This window comes from Staurois parvus, unplaced genomic scaffold, assembly GCF_062004578.1.
Source record: "Staurois parvus isolate SC_StPar_1 unplaced genomic scaffold, SC_StPar_1.0 ptg000042l, whole genome shotgun sequence".
Classification (NCBI taxonomy): Eukaryota; Metazoa; Chordata; class Amphibia; order Anura; family Ranidae; genus Staurois; species Staurois parvus.
In genome coordinates this window covers 399,221-416,768 of record NW_028317838.1, presented here as the reverse complement: position 1 = coordinate 416,768, position 17,548 = coordinate 399,221, and the positions used below count along the sequence as shown (strand labels likewise).

Below are 17,548 nucleotides of genomic sequence, written 5' to 3'. Positions count from 1 at the left end.
CTTCCGCTCGTTCAGATGCTCCTTCTCCTGCTACTCCTCTTCTCGGATTCCGTCAACAGTCTTTCTTGGAATCCGTTTCCAAGAGACAACAGTTTGCGAGCACGCACCCGACGGTGCAAAAGCTGAACGTCCTCCTGTCCAAGTTGCTGGTGCTGCAGTCCCTCCCTTTCCAACTGGTGGACTCAGCACCTTTCCGAGAAATGATGGCTTGTGCCGCGCCGTGGTGGAGAGTGCCAAGCCGTCATTTCTTCGCCATAAAGGCAGTGCCAGCCCTGCATTCACATGTAGAAGAGATGGTGGGCCAGTCTTTGAGCATGTCGGTCTCTGCCAAAGTGCACGGCAGCGCCGACGTGTGGAGCTGTAACTACGGTCAGGGACAGTATATGTCATTTACGGCCCACTGGGTGAACGTGGTGCCGGCACAGCCGCACCAGCAACTTGGACAGGTCACGACGCTTTTGCCTCCACGTTTGCACGTCCTTGGTCCAGCAAACATGTCCGCCTCTACCACCTCTTTTTCCGCCGTGTCCTCAGCCGCCACCCCCGTGCCAAGTCCCATTACCCGACCGGCATATCACATGTGCAGGGCGCAACGGTGTCACGCTGTGCTGCACCTGGTATGCCTTGGCGAACGTAGTCACACAGGGGAGGAACTTCTGAGTGTAATGAACAGAGAAATCGACAGATGGCTGTCTCCGCGCAAACTGAAAATCGGAACCATGTTGACCGACAATGGAAAGAACATGGTGTCTGCTCTGCGTCAAGGAAGGTTGTGCCATGCGCCATGCATGGCTCACGTGTTCAATCTGGTTGTCAAGCGGTTCCTAAAATCCACCATCCCACTGCAAGACATCCTTAAAATGTCACGTAAACTGTGCATGCATTTCAGCCATTCCTACACCGCAAAGAACACCCTCATTGAGCTGCAGCGGCAGAACGGAATTCCACAGCATCGCCTGATCTGCGACGTTGCAACAAGGTGGAATTCAACCCTACACATGTTAGACCGCCTTTACGAGCAGCGAAAGGCCATCACCGATTTCCTGATGTTACAAGCGGATAAAGGTACTCCCCTGTGTAACTTCGATGTCAGCCATTGGCAGCTCATGCGTGACACCTGCCGCTTGCTCAGGCCCTTTGAGGAGGCCACGCTATTGGTGAGTCGGCAGGACTATGGGATGAACAACGTCATTCCTCTGTTGCACGTCCTGGAACAAATGCTGTTAACAATGGCTGGTCAGGGTGCGGTAGACGTGGCGCACAGATCTAAACGCCACATGACCCCTGTGGGGCCAGGACATGAAGAAGAAGAGGAGGTAGAGGAGGACATTTGTGCTCAGGAATTATTGAGTGAAATGGGTGGTTTTTCCACTCAGCGGACAGGAGTGGAGGAGCAGGAGCATCTGGTAGAGGAGGAGGAGGAGGAGACAGAGGACCCAGACGCACCGTGGCAGTATGCTGTGGAGATGGAGGCAGGGAGTCCCTCGCATTCCTTGGCGCAAATGGCCCATAGCATGCTCGGTTGCTTGCGTAGCGACAGCTGAATAATAACCATCAGACAGAGGGATGACTTTTGGCTGTCCACCTTGTTGGACCCTCGCTATCGTTCCAAAATGGTGGCCTTTTTCACACCTGCTGAGAGGGAGGCCAAAATTACGTACTATAAAAACCACCTATGTAGTCAGTTGGTCTCTGCCTTTGTGCGCCAACGTCCATCCTCAGACACTGTGGGCCCTGTGCGCTCGCGTTCCGCTGCCATGGCAGCAGGGGAGGGGTGGGGTGGTAGGAGCAGTGGCAGCTCCACCAGCAGCGGCTGCCTCAGTCTGCAGTCGATGATGAGTAGCTTTCTTCACCAGCGCAGTGAGGAAACTACTAACCAGCCGCAGCAGCAGCAGCAGCATCAGGTGGACCTGGAGCAGGAGCTCAAACAACAGGCTTGGGCCTACTTGGACAGCACCCTGCCAACCGAGGTAGACAATCCCCTTGACTACTGGGCAACGAAACTTGACCTTTGGCCCCAACTAGCTGAATTTGCCCTTGAAAGGCTGTCATGCCCGGCCAGTAGCGTGGCATCGGAGCGCGTGTTTAGTGCGGCAGGAGGTATTGTAACTCCGCGGAGGACACGACTGTCCACCAAAAGTGTGGAGAGACTCACGTTTGTGAAAATGAATCAGGCGTGGATTAGTCTGGATTTCAAACCACCAGTTCCTGACACAACTGACTAAATCCGCCATGAATCATGCCCCTGCCATGTGCCACTTTCAGGTCTCCTCACACACTGCTGGTGTGTTCCATTTTTTGTCATAGGGTGCTGGCAGATTACGGGCCTCCCATTGCTGCTGTCTCCATCGCCACACTCTGCCATGTGCCACATTCAGGTCTCTTCACACTGCTGGTGTGTTGAATTTTTTGACATAGGGTGCTGGCAGATTACGGGCCTCCCATAGCTGCTGCCAGGCCCCTAATCTGCCATGGGCCCCTATATACCGCCTCCTCATGCTGCTGCCAAGTCCAGAGTCTCTCATGGGTCCCTGTACGGCCTCCCATTGCTGCTGTCTCCATCGCCACATTCTGCCATGTGCCACATTCAGGTCTCTTCACACTGCTGGTGTGTTGAATTTTTTGACATAGGGTGCTGGCAGATTACGGGCCTCCCATAGCTGCTGCCAGGCCCCTAATCTGCCATGGGCCCCTATATACCGCCTCCTCATGCTGCTGCCAAGTGCAGAGTCTCTCATGGGTCCCTGTACGGCCTCCCATTGCTGCTGTTTCCATCGCCACACTCTTCCATGTGCCACATTCAGGTCTCTTCACACTGCTGGTGTGTTGAATTTTTTGACATAGGGTGCTGGCAGATTACGGGCCTCCCATAGCTGCTGCCAGGCCCCTAATCTGCCATGGGCCCCTATATACCGCCTCCTCATGCTGCTGCCAAGTCCAGAGTCTCTCATGGGTCCCTGTACGGCCTCCCATTGCTGCTGTCTCCATCGCCACATTCTGCCATGTGCCACATTCAGGTCTCTTCACACTGCTGGTGTGTTGAATTTTTTGACATAGGGTGCTGGCAGATTACGGGCCTCCCATAGCTGCTGCCAGGCCCCTAATCTGCCATGGGCCCCTATATACCGCCTCCTCATGCTGCTGCCAAGTGCAGAGTCTCTCATGGGTCCCTGTACGGCCTCCCATTGCTGCTGTCTCCATCGCCACACTCTGCCATGTGCCACTTTCAGGTCTCCTCACACACTGCTGTTGTGTTGAATTTTTTGACATAGGGTGCTGGCAGATTACGGGCCTCCCATAGCTGCTGCCAGGCCCCTAATCTGCCATGGGCCCCTATATACCGCCTCCTCATGCTGCTGCCAAGTCCAGAGTCTCTCATGGGTCCCTGTACGGCCTCCCATTGCTGCTGTCTCCATCGCCACACTCTGCCATGTGCCACTTTCAGGTCTCTTCACACTGCTGGTGTGTTGAATTTTTTGACATAGGGTGCTGGCAGATTACGGGCCTCCCATAGCTGCTGCCAGGCCCCTAATCTGCCATGGGCCCCTATATACCGCCTCCTCATGCTGCTGCCAAGTGCAGAGTCTCTCATGGGTCCCTGTACGGCCTCCCATTGCTGCTGTCTCCATCGCCACACTCTGCCATGTGCCACTTTCAGGTCTCTTCACACTGCTGGTGTGTTGAATTTTTTGACATAGGGTGCTGGCAGATTACGGGCCTCCCATAGCTGCTGCCAGGCCCCTAATCTGCCATGGGCCCCTATATACCGCCTCCTCATGCTGCTGCCAAGTGCAGAGTCTCTCATGGGTCCCTGTACGGCCTCCCATTGCTGCTGTCTCCATCGCCACACTCTGCCATGTGCCAATTTCAGGTCTGCTCACACACTGCTGTTGTGTTGAATTTTTTGACATAGGTTGCTGGCAGATTAGCGGCCTTCCATAGGTGCCGCCAGGCCCCATATCGGCCATGAGCCCCCGTACCGCCTGGTCACGCTGCTGCTGGGCCCACAGTGTGACCTGGGTCCCTGTACGGCCTCCCATTGCTGCTGCTAGGAGGCAGCAGGGTCGCAGCTGTGTCAGTGGAGGCAAACGGCCACGGAGTAGAGCAGCAGCTCCACTGCAGCCTACCACCACAGCCAGTAGTGGTGCCGGTGTGCACGGAGGAAGTAGCAGTCAGCCAGTGAGGAGTAGCGGGTGCAAAGTTTCCTACTCTGCGGTGTGGCAATTTTTCGTCAAGCCGCCCGAGGAAGTAAACGTAGCCGTATGTCGACTATGTGGCCAGAAAGTCAAGCGTGGCCAGGGGGCCCATGTTGGGACTACAGCGTTGCGTCAGCATATGCAGCGTTGCCATTCGGTGGCCTGGGAAAACCGTGGTAAAGATACGGCGGTTCTGCCTGCCCCAGCCCAGGGTTCCATTTTGTCATAGGGTGCTGGCAGATTACAGGCCTCCCATAGGTGCCGCCAGGCCCCAAATCGGCCATGGGCCCCCGTACCGCCTGGTCACGCTGCTGCTGGTCCCACAGTGTGACCTGGGTCCCTGTACGGCCTCCCATTGCTTCCACTCTGCCATGTGCCACTTTGAAATCTCCTCACACTCCTGCGGTTGTCCATTTTGTCATAGGTTGCTGGCAGATTACAGGACTTCCATAGGTGCCACCAGGCCCCAAATCGGCCATGGGCCCCCGTACCGCCTGGTCACGCTGCTGCTGGGCCCACAGTGTGACCTGGGTCCCTGTACGGCCTCCCATTGCTCCCACTCTGCCATGTGCCACTTTGAGGTCTCCTCACACTCCTGCGGTTTTCCATTTTGTCATAGGTTGCTGGCAGATTAGCGGCCTTCCATAGGTGCCGCCAGGCCCCATATCGGCCATGAGCCCCCGTACCGCCTGGTCACGCTGCTGCTGGGCCCACAGTGTGACCTGGGTCCCTGTACGGCCTCCCATTGCTGCTGCCAGGAGGCAGCAGGGTCGCAGCAGTGTCAGTGGAGGCAAACGGCCACGGAGTAGAGCAGCAGCTCCACTGCAGCCTACCACCACAGCCAGTAGTGGTGCCGGTGTGCACGGAGGAAGTAGCAGTCAGCCAGTGAGGAGTAGCGGGTGCAAAGTTTCCTACTCGGCGGTGTGGCAAGTTTTCGTCAAGCCGCCCGAGGAAGTAAACGTAGCCTAATGTCGACTATGTGGCCAGAAAGTCAAGCGTGGCCAGGGGGCTCATGTTGGGACTACAGCGTTGCGTCAGCATATGCAGCGTCGCCATTCGGTGGCCTGGGAAAAACGTGATAAAGATACGGCGGTTCTGCCTGCCCCAGCCCAGGGTTCCATTTTGTCATAGGGTGCTGGCAGATTACGGGCCTCCCATAGGTGCCGCCAGGCCCCAAATCGGCCATGGGCCCCCGTACCGCCTGGTCACGCTGCTGCTGGGCCCACAGTGTGACCTGGGTCCCTGTACGGCCTCTCATTGCTTCCACTCTGCCATGTGCCACTTTGAGGTCTCCTCACACTCCTGTGCTTTTCCATTTTGACAGGTTGCTGGCAGATTACAGGCCTTCCATAGGTGCCGCCAGGCCCAAAATTGGCCATGGGCCCCCGTACCGCCTGGTCACGCTGCTGCTGGTCCCACAGTGTGACCTGGGTCCCTGTACGGCCTCCCATTGCTTCCACTCTGCCATGTGCCACTTTGAGGTCTCCTCACACTCCTGCGGTTGTCCATTTTGTCATAGGTTGCTGGCAGATAACAGGCCTTCCATAGGTGCCACCAGGCCCCAAATCGGCCATGGGCCCCCGTACCGCCTGGTCATGCTGCTGCTGAGCCCACAGTGTGACCTGGGTCCCTGTACGGCCTCCCATTGCTCCCACTCTGCCATGTGCCACTTTGAGGTCTCCTCACACTCCTGCGGTTTTCCATTTTGTCATAGGTTGCTGGCAGATTAGCGGCCTTCCATAGGTGCCGCCAGGCCCCAAATCGGCCATGGGCCCCCGTACCGCCTGGTCACGTTGCTGCTGGGCCCACAGTGTGACCTGGGTCCCTGTACGGCCTCCCATTGCTTTCTCTCTGCCATGTGCCACTTTGAGGTCTCCTCACACTCCTGTGCTTTTCCATTTTGACATAGGTTGCTGGCAGATTACAGGCCTTCCATAGGTGCCGCCAGGCCCCATATCGGCCATGGGCCCCCGTACCGCCTGGTCACGCTGCTGCTGAGCCCACAGTGTGACCTGGGTCCCTGTACCGCCTCCCATTGCTCCCACTCTGCCATGTGCCACTTTGAGGTCTCCTCACACTGCTGGTGTGTTCAATTTTTTGACATAGGGTGCTGGCAGATTACGGGCCTCCCATTGCTGCTGCCAGGCACGTAATCTGCCATGGGCCCCCGTACCGACTCCTCATGCTGTGACGTTGCAACAAGGTGGAATTCAACCCTACATATGTTAGACCGCCTTTACGAACAGCGAAAGGCCATCACAGATTTCCTGATGTTAAAAGCGGATAAAGGTACTCCCTGTGTAACTTAGATGTCAGCCATTGTCAGCTCATGCGTGACACCTGCGCTTGCTCAGGCCCTTTGAGGAGGCCACGCTATTCGTGAGTTGGCAGGACTATGGGATGAACGAGGTCAAATCGGCCATGGGCCCCCGTACCGCCTGGTCACGCTGCTGCTGGGCCCACAGTGTGACCTGGGTCCCTGTACCGCCTCCCATTGCTCCCACTCTGCCATGTGCCACTTTCAGGTCTCCTCACACTCCTGCTGGTTTCCATTTTGTCATAGGTTGCTGTATGGCCTCCCATTGCTGCTGCCTCCACCGCCACACTGTGGCTCCAAACACTGGTTTTGGCCCCGTGACTGCCCAAATGAGTGAAGTGTGCGGTGATTCTAAGATCGACGGCACTCATCTGCATGTCATACTGACTGACAGTATTATTTCTCTTCCCCAGCAGACTCCAAGGGCATTTAAATTAAAGCTACAGTGTTCTGCACTAATATTAAGTCTCTCTGAAGCCTAGAAACACCCTTTTTTAAGTTAAATTCACAGCGAATTTATTCGACTCGAATCGAATATTGTCCACGAATTCGCCGAATCAGTCGAATCAAATTTTTCATTTCTTCGCTCATCTCTAATAATGACATCAAAGAGGGAGCCAATGTAGGAGCAAAATGTTTAACCGTTTCAATAACGTGCAATTTTACCCCTTCCTGCCCAGGCCATTTTTCAGGTTTCAGCGCTCTCACACTTTGAATGACAATTGCGCGGTCATACAACATTGTACCCAAACTAAAATTTTATAATTTTCTTCACACAACTAGAGCTTTCTTTTGGTGGTATTTAATCACTGCTGGGGTTTTTATTTTTTGCTAAATTAACAAAAAAAGACCAAAATGTTTGAAAAAAACACGTTTTTTTTTGTTTCTGTTATAAAAGTTTACAAATAAATAATTATTCTTCATAAATTTAGGCCGAGATGTATTCTGCTACATGTCTTTGGTGAAAATAACCCAAATTAGGATGTATTTTTTAGTTTGTAGGAAAGTTATAGAGTTCACAAACTATGGGATAGATCTGAATATTGATCAATCCTGAAGTAATGACAGCCAATCTAATTTCTTGAGGTCCAAGAATGTCAAAACAGTACAGATATCCCCCAAATGTCAGGACAGTACAGATATCCCCCAAATGTCAGGACAGTACAGATATCCCCCAAATGTCAGGACAGTACAGATATCCCCCAAATGTCAGAATAGTACAGATATCCCCCAAATGTCAGGACAGTACAGATATCCCCCCAAATGTCAGGACAGTACAGATATCCCCCAAATGTCAGAACAGTACAGATATCCCCCAAATGTCAGAACAGTACAGATATCCCCAAATGACCCCTTTTTGCAGAGCAGACAGTCCGATGTACTTCATAAGAGGAATGGCGAGTTTTTTGAAGTTGTATTTTTTTGTCATAATTTTTCGGAAAATGAAAAAATTAAAAAAATTATTTTCACTATTTTTTTTTTTACATACTGTCACCAGTGCAGTACAGCGTCATCATATAACTGGCATGGCGGTGATCAGCAACACTGACTGGTGACAGTATGAAAAAAAAATATATATTTTTTTTTTTTTTTTTTTGTGCTTAGCTGTGATTTGGTCACAGCTAATCACATGACATGTGCATGTGATTAGCTGTGACCATTCACAGCTAGGCACTAGTATACAATGGATGGCATCATGAATGAAGCCATCCATTGTATACAACTGTCATGTGACCAGCTGTGGTTGGTCACAGCAGGTCACATGGTACCAACAACGGGAGCCGGTACTCGGATCTGTCATCGGCCGTGTCCGAGGTGCACGGGCAGTGACAGATCACACTGCTGCGTCGCTCTGCAACCGCGCAAACCGCGCATGTGCGGGAGCACGCCAAATGGCGTGCACCCGGAATACAGGAGCACATTTCAAGCCGCCAAACGGCCATTGGCCGGGCGGCTAATGGTTAACTGGCCGTGAACCCATCAGGGCCGGTGCTGTGGAAGTTCTGAGTTTGCTAATCACACAGGATATTTCCTTCAAAGTGCAGGGAGCATTGAGGGAGGATATCTGAGAGGGTGTGAGAGCGGGGGGGGGGTATAGAATCAAGCCATGAGCCTTTTGAGGAAGCAGAAGTTGGTTGCGGGGAGCTAATAGGGTGGAATAAAAATTTTCAAAAATATCCAGGACTTCACGAGGAAGAGAGGAGATACTGCCGGATTTAGTACGTAACTTGTAGATATGTGGGGGTCGTATTGAGAGGTTTAATTTCCGTGCGAACATAGTAGATGCTGAGTTATTATGTAATAAAAAGGAGGCCTTCGTCCAGCGTAGAGCTTTTTCAGTTTTCTGGGATAGTAAAGTATTCAGTTCTAGACACTTTTGCGATATCATGGTTTGTTACGGAGAGATGGATTGCCATCATGAGCCCTATAATGTGATTCTAATTCTCGGGTAAGTTTCTGAATTTGTTTCCACCGCTCTCTATTTCTAGAAGAAGCCATAGAAATAAGGTGGAAATAAAAACCCTACTAGAGTAAAACCTTTTCTTACTCTCTGGGAATGTCCTCTTGTTATGGGCCGTACATTCCAGAACCTCCTCAAGACCTGGACCAAAAAGATTATCACCAATAAAGGGTAAGGCACAAAGGTGCAGTTTGAATGCTGAGTTCCCTGCCCAGGTTTTTAACCAAAATGCCCTTTTAGCTGAATTCACTAGGGCAGAGGTTCAAGCCGCTAGCTTAACGGATTTGGCCGAGGCATCCACAAGGAAACCAACTGCTTTAAACAGCAAAGGAAATTATTTATTTATTTCAGGTACTTATATAGCGCTGTCAGTTTACGCAGCGCTTTACATATATATTGTACATTCACATCAGTCCCTAACCCTCAAGGGGCGTACAATCTAATATCCCTAACTCACATTCATACATACACATACTAGGGACAATTTTGACATCAGCCAATTCACCTCCCAACATATCTTTGGAGTGTAGGAGGAAACCAGAGTACCCAGAGGAAACCTATGCAGGCACAAGGAGAACATGCAAACTCCAAGCAGGTGGTGCCGTGGCTGGGATTCGAACCAACAACCCGAGTACTGCCAGGTGGAAGTGCTAACCATTTAGCCACTGTGCTGCCCATATATTTCAGGATTTGCTGCCTGGAGGTCCCTGCTGAGAGATGCGACTGGGTAAGTCAGCATTCCAGATTTCTGGTGACAAGGTAGACGATAAAGCTGGCCTAAAGCTGATGGAAGCGGAATCCCAGGCCCTGCGGAGTAAGACTTCATCCCTCTTATACATAGGGTCCTTCATGGCCCCCATATCTTCAAATGCTAAGTCTGTCCTTTTAGAGACTTTAGATAAGGGGGTGTCTAATTTCTGAACCTTGTTCCATTGCTGGGACCTGTTATCCTAAAAAGGAAACCTCGTTTTTAGGTTACTTGAGAAAAAGGGTTTCCTCTCAGGGCTTTCCCATTCCTGCTTAATGGTATCAACCAGGGAACTATGGACTGGAAAGACACTAGTCTTTCTAGCATGCAAACCTTGATACATGAGGTCATGCTTATATAGGCAAACATCCTCCTCCTCGATCTCTAAGGTTTCGTAGATAGCTTTAACCACCTCCCGTCCGGCCGTTGCATATAAACGGCCGGACAGTGGCAGTGCAGGGTCGGGTGGCCGTTTATGAACGGCCTCCCCTCACCCTGCTTGTGCGCGCTCCCTGGGAGCGCGCAGCACCACGATCCGGTGCCCGCTGTGTCCTCCGGACACAGTGAAACACCGATCGTCGGACGGGACCTCTGTACGAGGTCCCGATCATGTGATCACTGATTGGCCAATCAGTGATCACATGCAAAGTAGTAAGCAAAATGTCACTTGTGACATCATTGCTTACTACATGTGAAATCTGTGAATGATCACAGAGGTCACATGGTACAGGGCTATTCACAACAGCCTTGTACCATGTGACAAGCTGTGATCAATCACAGCTCACTCAGTACTTCTCAATGAGAAAGAGAAATGATTGCTTTTACATCCTATATGGGTGTAAAAGCAATCAGTGTAAAAAAAAAAAAAAAATCTTCACCACCCCCCACAAGTAGTACAGTGTCACTGTACTGCTAGGGTGACAGTATGTAAAAAAATTAATAAAAAATAATAATATAATAAAATAAAAATGTAAAAAAAAGTTTAAAAATTATAATTTTTGGTTATAAACTAATTTGTTTTGTTTTTTTTTTTACTAAAAAGATAGCGGAATAAATTTTGGCAAAGATTTATGATGAAATATAATTTATTTGCAAAATGTTATAAAAAAAACACTTTTACATAGCAAAAAAAATAAAAATCCCAGCGGTGAATAAATACCACCAAAACAAAGCTTTATCTGTCTCAAAAAAATGGTAAACATTTAATTTGGGTACAGTGTTGCATGACTGCGCAATTGTCATTCAAAGTGTGATAGCGCTGAAAGCTGAAAATTGCCCTGGTCAGGAAGGGGGTAAAAGTGTCCGGTCTGGAAGTGGTTAAGGAGGTCGTCCACATCTTCCAGGGGCAATTTGTTCCTGGAACCTCTGGAAGAGCAAACTTCACCATCCTCATCTTATGAGCCTTAATCTACCTTTGAGGAAGCAAGAGACCTAGGATCCTCAGGGTCCTCCTCCCCTTTTAATGTATCTGCTACCGACAAACCCACCGATTGGGTCCAAGGACCCAGTGGCGACTGCATTTTTCCAATAGGGATCTAAAGGATACACTACTACCTCCCCCCCACTCCCCCTCTCTGTTGGGGTCCCTCAAGGCTCTGTCCTTGGGCCCCTTCTCTTCTCCATGTACACCTCCTCCCTTGGCCAACTGATACACTCCCACGGCTTCAACTACCACCTCTATGCCGACGACGGGCAAATCTATCTCTCGACCCCCCACCTCATCCCTTCAGTCTCCGCCCGAATCACCAGCCTACTGAACGACATATCAGATTGGATGTCACTCCACTTCCTTAAACTGAACCTCTCCAAAACTGAGCTCCTAGTCTTCCCCCCAGCCCGCACACCACCCCCCACTGACTTCTCCATCACGCCCAACCATGCCACCATCAAGCCCACCTCAGAAGCCAGAGTACTTGGTGTCATTCTGGACTCCAACCTATCCTTCCAGCCCCAAGTCCAATCTTTAACAAACTCATGCAGACTCCACCTCCGCAACATGCAGACTCCACCTCCGCAACATCGCCAAAATCCGCACGTTCCTAACCCCAGAAACCACTAAACAGCTCATCCACTCCCTCATCATATCACGACTGGACTACTGCAACTCCCTCCTCACTGGCCTGCCTCGCCGCTGGCTATCCCCGCTTCAGTCCATCCTGAATACGGCTGCCAGACTCATCCACCTTTCCAACCGCTCAGCTTCTGCCACACCCCCTGCCAATCCCTCCACTGGCTTCCGATTGCCCAACGGATCAAATTCAGAATGCTAACACTGACGTACAAAGCTGTCCACCATACTGCCCCGAACTACATCACTGACTTAATATCCATCTACCACACAAAAGATATGTTTCGCTTCTCACAAGACCTCCTTCTCTCTAGTTCCCTGATCTCCTCCTCCCATGCTCGCCTTCAGGACTTCTCCAGGGCATCACCCATCCTCTGGAACTCCCTACCCCAATCCATCAGACTATCACCCACTCTCCTCTCCTTTAGGCGCACCCTAAAAACCCATCTCTTCAGGGAAGCCTACCCCACCCTCTGCTAACTGCCGATCTCCTCCACTCCTCCTACCACTCCAACCCACAGCTTTTCCTCCCATACCACTATCCCCTCCCTCCTAGATTGAAAGCTCCAAGGAGCAGGGCCCTCGAACCCCTCGTGTATCACATTGTATTGGTTTTGTACTGTCTCATGTATTGTCTTCCATTGTAATGTACAGCGCTGAGCGAACTGTTGGTGCTTTATAAATACTGTATAATAATACTAATAATAATAATAAAAGGATTGAAATGTAGACAACATGTCATCCTTAATGGAGGTGAGCACTTTATGGCACGCTGTAAATGACTTATCCTTAATTAGGATAGCCACACAATTGCGGCATAAGGGTTTTTCCCAAGCTGAACCCAATTTAGCTGCACAAACTGCACACTTCTTCTTGGGGGTCTGACTCTGCACCTTGTCCTGGACTTTAACCTACAATAAGCAAGAAAAGACACAATACAGAAAATAATCAGCCCAGGGCCCCTCATACAAAACCACTGTGCTGGGGGAGCAAGAAAAGGAAGTGTGCCCACCAGGGTCAGCAAGAGGGATCAGAGTCCCCAAGCTTACCTTAGAGGAGCCAGTGCTTGAAGGACCAGAGTATGCCTGAGAAGTGCCAGCGCCTTCCATATGTCCCTCTTGGTGTGGAGCCACACGCTCTGCTGGGTCTGTACTCCATACTGGCTGCCTGTGCTAATATGGAGACTGGAACCACGAGTCTCCGGCGCCTGTCAATGACCTCACCACGGCCGGAACTTCCGGTTCCTGGACAGCACCCAGAAGTTGCGGCTACTTGCACGCCTGCTTGGCAGTCAATCTGCCACATTGTGCATCGGATGCTGGAGCCCCCCCCGCACGAGAAGGACAACGACAGGCATCAAAGGTCCTGGACCCCCCAGGACACCCCCAATGATGGTTATCATCCACTGAGGCATGGAAGGACATCAGGAGCGCAGCCCCACTCCCCCTGAAGTGATTGCGTCGGGCAGGAGGAAGTAATCCAGACCAGAATCCACCAGCAACCTCTAGGGCCCAGGACTTCGACAATCAGTTCCTTGATGACTGCACCCATCCTTGCAGAGGAAACACTAAAAACTCAGGAGGGAGGCCTGGTGGTCCGCCTTTTATAGTACTGTGCTTACGTGTTTCCTGTCCCAGAGGGAGGAGCTCTGTCTCAGGAGGGATGTCCTGGAGGACGTTTGGAGAAATGAACATTAGAGTGTCTGAGAGACAAAAGCCAGAAATAGATCAGTGGCTGCATGCACACCTCATTGTTAGGCTGCAGGTAGAGAGGCAGAGATGAGGCAGGATTTATCATGAAATACAAATTAAAGTGTATTATTATCAAAACAGCCAAGAATATTTCACAAGGTCTGAAAAGTATGTAAGTCATCGAGTTATTCCCCAATTTAAGAAGAAGAGCATAACTGCAGGTAGTAAATGTAAGAGAGGAGTTGCAGATGATATGATGGTGGGTAATATGTACAAGAGAGGAGTGTGGGGGGTGTGACAGTGATCGGTATGTACAGGAGAGGAGTGCGGAGGTATGACAGTGATCGGTATGTACAGGAGAGGAGTGTGGAGGTATGACAGTGATGGGTATGTACAGGAGAGGAGTGTGGAGGTATGACAGTGATCTGTGTGTACAGGAGAGGAGTACGGAGGTATGACAGTGATGGGTAGGTACAGGAGAGGAGTGTGGAGGTATGACAGTGATCGGTATGTACAGGAGAGGAGTGCGGAGGTATGACAGTGATCTGTATGTACAGGAGAGGAGTACGGAGGTATGACAGTGATCTGTGTGTACAGGAGAGGAGTGAGGAGGTATGACAGTGATCGGTATGTACAGGAGAGGAGTACGGAGGTATGACAGTGATCGGTATGTACAGGAGAGGAGTACGGAGGTATGACAGTGATCGGTATGTACAGGAGAGGAGTGTGGGGGGTATGACAGTGATCGGTATGTACAGGAGAGGAGTGTGGAGGTATGACAGTGATCGGTATGTACAGGAGAGGAGTGTGGGGGGTATGACAGTGATCGGTATGTACAGGAGAGGAGTGTGGAGGTATGACAGTGATCGGTATGTACAGGAGAGGAGTGTGGGTGGTATGACAGTGATCGGTATGTACAGGAGAGGAGTGTGGAGGTATGACAGTGATCGGTATGTACAGAAGAGGAGTGTGGAGGTATGACAGTGATCGGTATGTATAGGAGAGGAGTGTGGAGGTATGACAGTGATGGGTAAGTACAGGAGAGGAGTGTGGGTGGTATGACAGTGATCGGTATGTACAGCAGAGGAGTGTGGGTGGTATGACAGTGATCGGTATGTACAGGAGAGGAGTGTGGGTGGTATGACAGTGATCGGTATGTACAGGAGAGGAGTGTGGGTGGTATGACAGTGATCGGTATGTATAGGAGAGGAGTAAAGATGGTATGACAGTGATCAATATGTACAGGAGAGGAGAGTGGGGGGGTATGACAGTGATCGATATGTACAGGAGAGGAGTATGGAGGTATGACAGTGATCGGTACATACAGGAGTACGGAGGTATGACAGTGATGGGTACGTACAGGAGAGAAGTACAGAGGTATGACAGTGATCGGTACGTACAGGAGAGGAGTACGGAGGTATGACAGTGATCGGTACGTACAGGAGAGGAGTACGGAGGTATGACAGTGTTCGATACGTACAGGAAAGGAACGTACAGGAGAGGAGTGTGGAGGCATGACAGTGATCGGTACATACAGGAGTACGGAGGTATGACAGTGATGGGTACGTACAGGAGAGGAGTGTGGGTGGTATGACAGTGATGGGTATGTACAGGAGAGGAGTGTGGGTGGTATGACAGTGATGGGTATGTACAGGAGAGGAGTACGGAGGTATGACAGTGATGGGTATGTACAAGAGAGGAGTACGGAGGTATGACATTGATGGGTATGTACAGGACAAGAGTACGGAGGTATGACAGTGATGGGTATGTACAGGAGAGGAGTGTGGGGGGTATGACAGTGATCGGTATGTACAGGAGAGGAGTACGGAGGTACGACAGTGATCGGTATGTACAGGAGAGGAGTACGGAGGTATGACAGTGATCGGTATGTACAGGAGAGGAGAGTGGAGGTATGACAGTGACCGGTGTGTACAGTAGAGGAGTACGGCGGTATGACAGTGATCGGTGTGTACAGGAGAGGAGTACGGAGGTATGACAGTGATGGGTACGTACAGGAGAGGAGTGTGGGGGGTATGACAGTGATGGGTATGTACAGGAGAGGAGTACGGAGGTATGACAGTGATGGGTATGTACAGGAGAGGAGTGTGGGGGGTATGACAGTGATGGTTATGTACAGGAGAGGAGTACAGAGGTATGACAGTGATGGGTATGTACAGGAGAAGAGTACGGAGGTATGACAGTGATCGGTATGTATAGGAGAGGAGTACGGAGGTATGACAGTGATGGGTATGTACAGGAGAGGAGTACGGAGGTATGACAGTGATGGGTATGTACAGGAGAGGAGTATGGAGGTATGACAGTGATGGGTATGTACAGGAGAGGAGTGTGGAGGTAAGACAGTGATGGGTATGTACAGGAGAGGAGTGTGGAGGTATGACAGTGATGGGTACGTACAGGAGAGGAGTGTGGGAGGTATGACAGTGATGGGTACGTACAGGAGAGGAGAACGGAGGTATGACAGTGATGGGTACGTACAGGAGAGGAGTACGGAGGTATGACAGTGATGGGTACGTACAGGAGAGGAGTACGGAGGTATGACAGTGATGGGTACGTACAGGAGAGGAGTACGGAGGTATGACAGTGATGGGTACGTACAGGAGAGGAGTACGGAGGTGTGACAGTGATGGGTATGTACAGGAGAGGAGTACGGAGGTATGACAGTGATGGGTATGTACAGGAGAGGAGTACGGAGGTGTGACAGTGATGGGTATGTACAGGAGAGGAGTACGGAGGTATGACCGTTCCCAGGGAGGAGTATCTCAGGAAGGGTCTATACTCCACCATAACTCTGGTTCTCGGAGTGTCAGGTCCCAGCGGGTTCTCCTGGTGTCTCTCCTGTTATTCTGTCTCGGACACATCAGAGGAACATGGTGGGAGATCGGCCTGAATGTCCTTCCTAGGAGGGAATACCGGAGCCATTCTGAGGCCCATTTAATGGCCGGCAATGAGGAGGAAACTGAGAAGTAGATGCTGAGATATATACAGCACGGGGCAGCACAGTGGCTGAGTGGTTAGCACTTCCTCCTGGCAGTACTCGTGTTGTCGGTTCAAATCCCAACCATGGCACCACCTGCCTGGAGTTTGCATGTTGTCCCTGTGCCTGTGCTGGTTTCCTCCGGGAACTCAGGTTTCCTTCTACACTACAAAGACATGCTGGGAGGTGAATTGTCTCCGGTCTAAGTTGTCCCTAGTATGTGTATGTATGAATGTGAGTTAGGGCCCTTAGATTGTACACTCCTCAGGGGCGGGGACTGATGGGAATGTACAATATAGATGTAAACTGACGGCGCTATATAAGTACCTGGAATAAATAATAATAATACACCCAGATCATCGATGACGAGGAGGAAGGTTCGGTCACAGATGATTGGTCCGTCTATAGCAGGGACAGGAGCCGGGACCAGGAATAGGAGATCCACCTGACTTACCCGTGTGCTCTGACATGGAGAAGATCCCATGCTGGCCCTATGGTGGCCGTGTGTTCAGGATGGAGACCGATTCTGTTGGATCCTCTGGAAGCAGATCTAAAATGGCTGAAAGGAAGAAAGTTTTCCCGGTACAGGAAGTGACACCGAGAGGAAAAGCCACCAGACAGGAAGTGACACAAAACAGGAAGTGACTGGGGACAGATTTATACAGAGGCTGCAGTATGGAGAGCAGACACTAGATGGTGCTGGTCCAACAAAATCTGAATAGTATAAAACAACAGGGAAAAAACCTGAAAAGCAAAAGACGATGGCGGCTCGTAAACTTCTATTATGAATAAAACACAGTTATCACTTTACAGTGCAGTGGAGTAGATATTTGTCCTCCATTTTATTGTAGCCCACCTGTCCCTCCTCCAGTGGCCATTTTCCCTTAGTCTGATATGAATGCTGGCACATTGTGTCCCCTGATATTAGACATTAGCCGGGTGATTGTATACACACAGTGGGCAGATCTCAATCAATGTCACCCACTAGTCTATACTGTCACGGGGTTGGCCAGCCAATCATGTGGCTCCTATTCTGTCCTTCCAATGACCATTCCTAGTACATAGGACTCAT

At 50.8% G+C, this 17,548-nt stretch overlaps 1 protein-coding gene across 1 annotated transcript in view; it reads right to left on the bottom strand.

The window, feature by feature from the left end:
• LOC149470476 (uncharacterized) overlaps positions 1-17,038 on the bottom strand; it is a 491,741-nt gene extending 474,703 nt beyond the window's left edge. The window contains exon 1 of the mRNA XM_089663270.1: positions 16,931-17,038. The gene's annotated coding sequence lies outside the window, so the exon portion shown is untranslated. The remainder of the gene's footprint in view (positions 1-16,930) is intronic.
• Between the last annotated feature and the right edge of the window lie 510 nt (positions 17,039-17,548).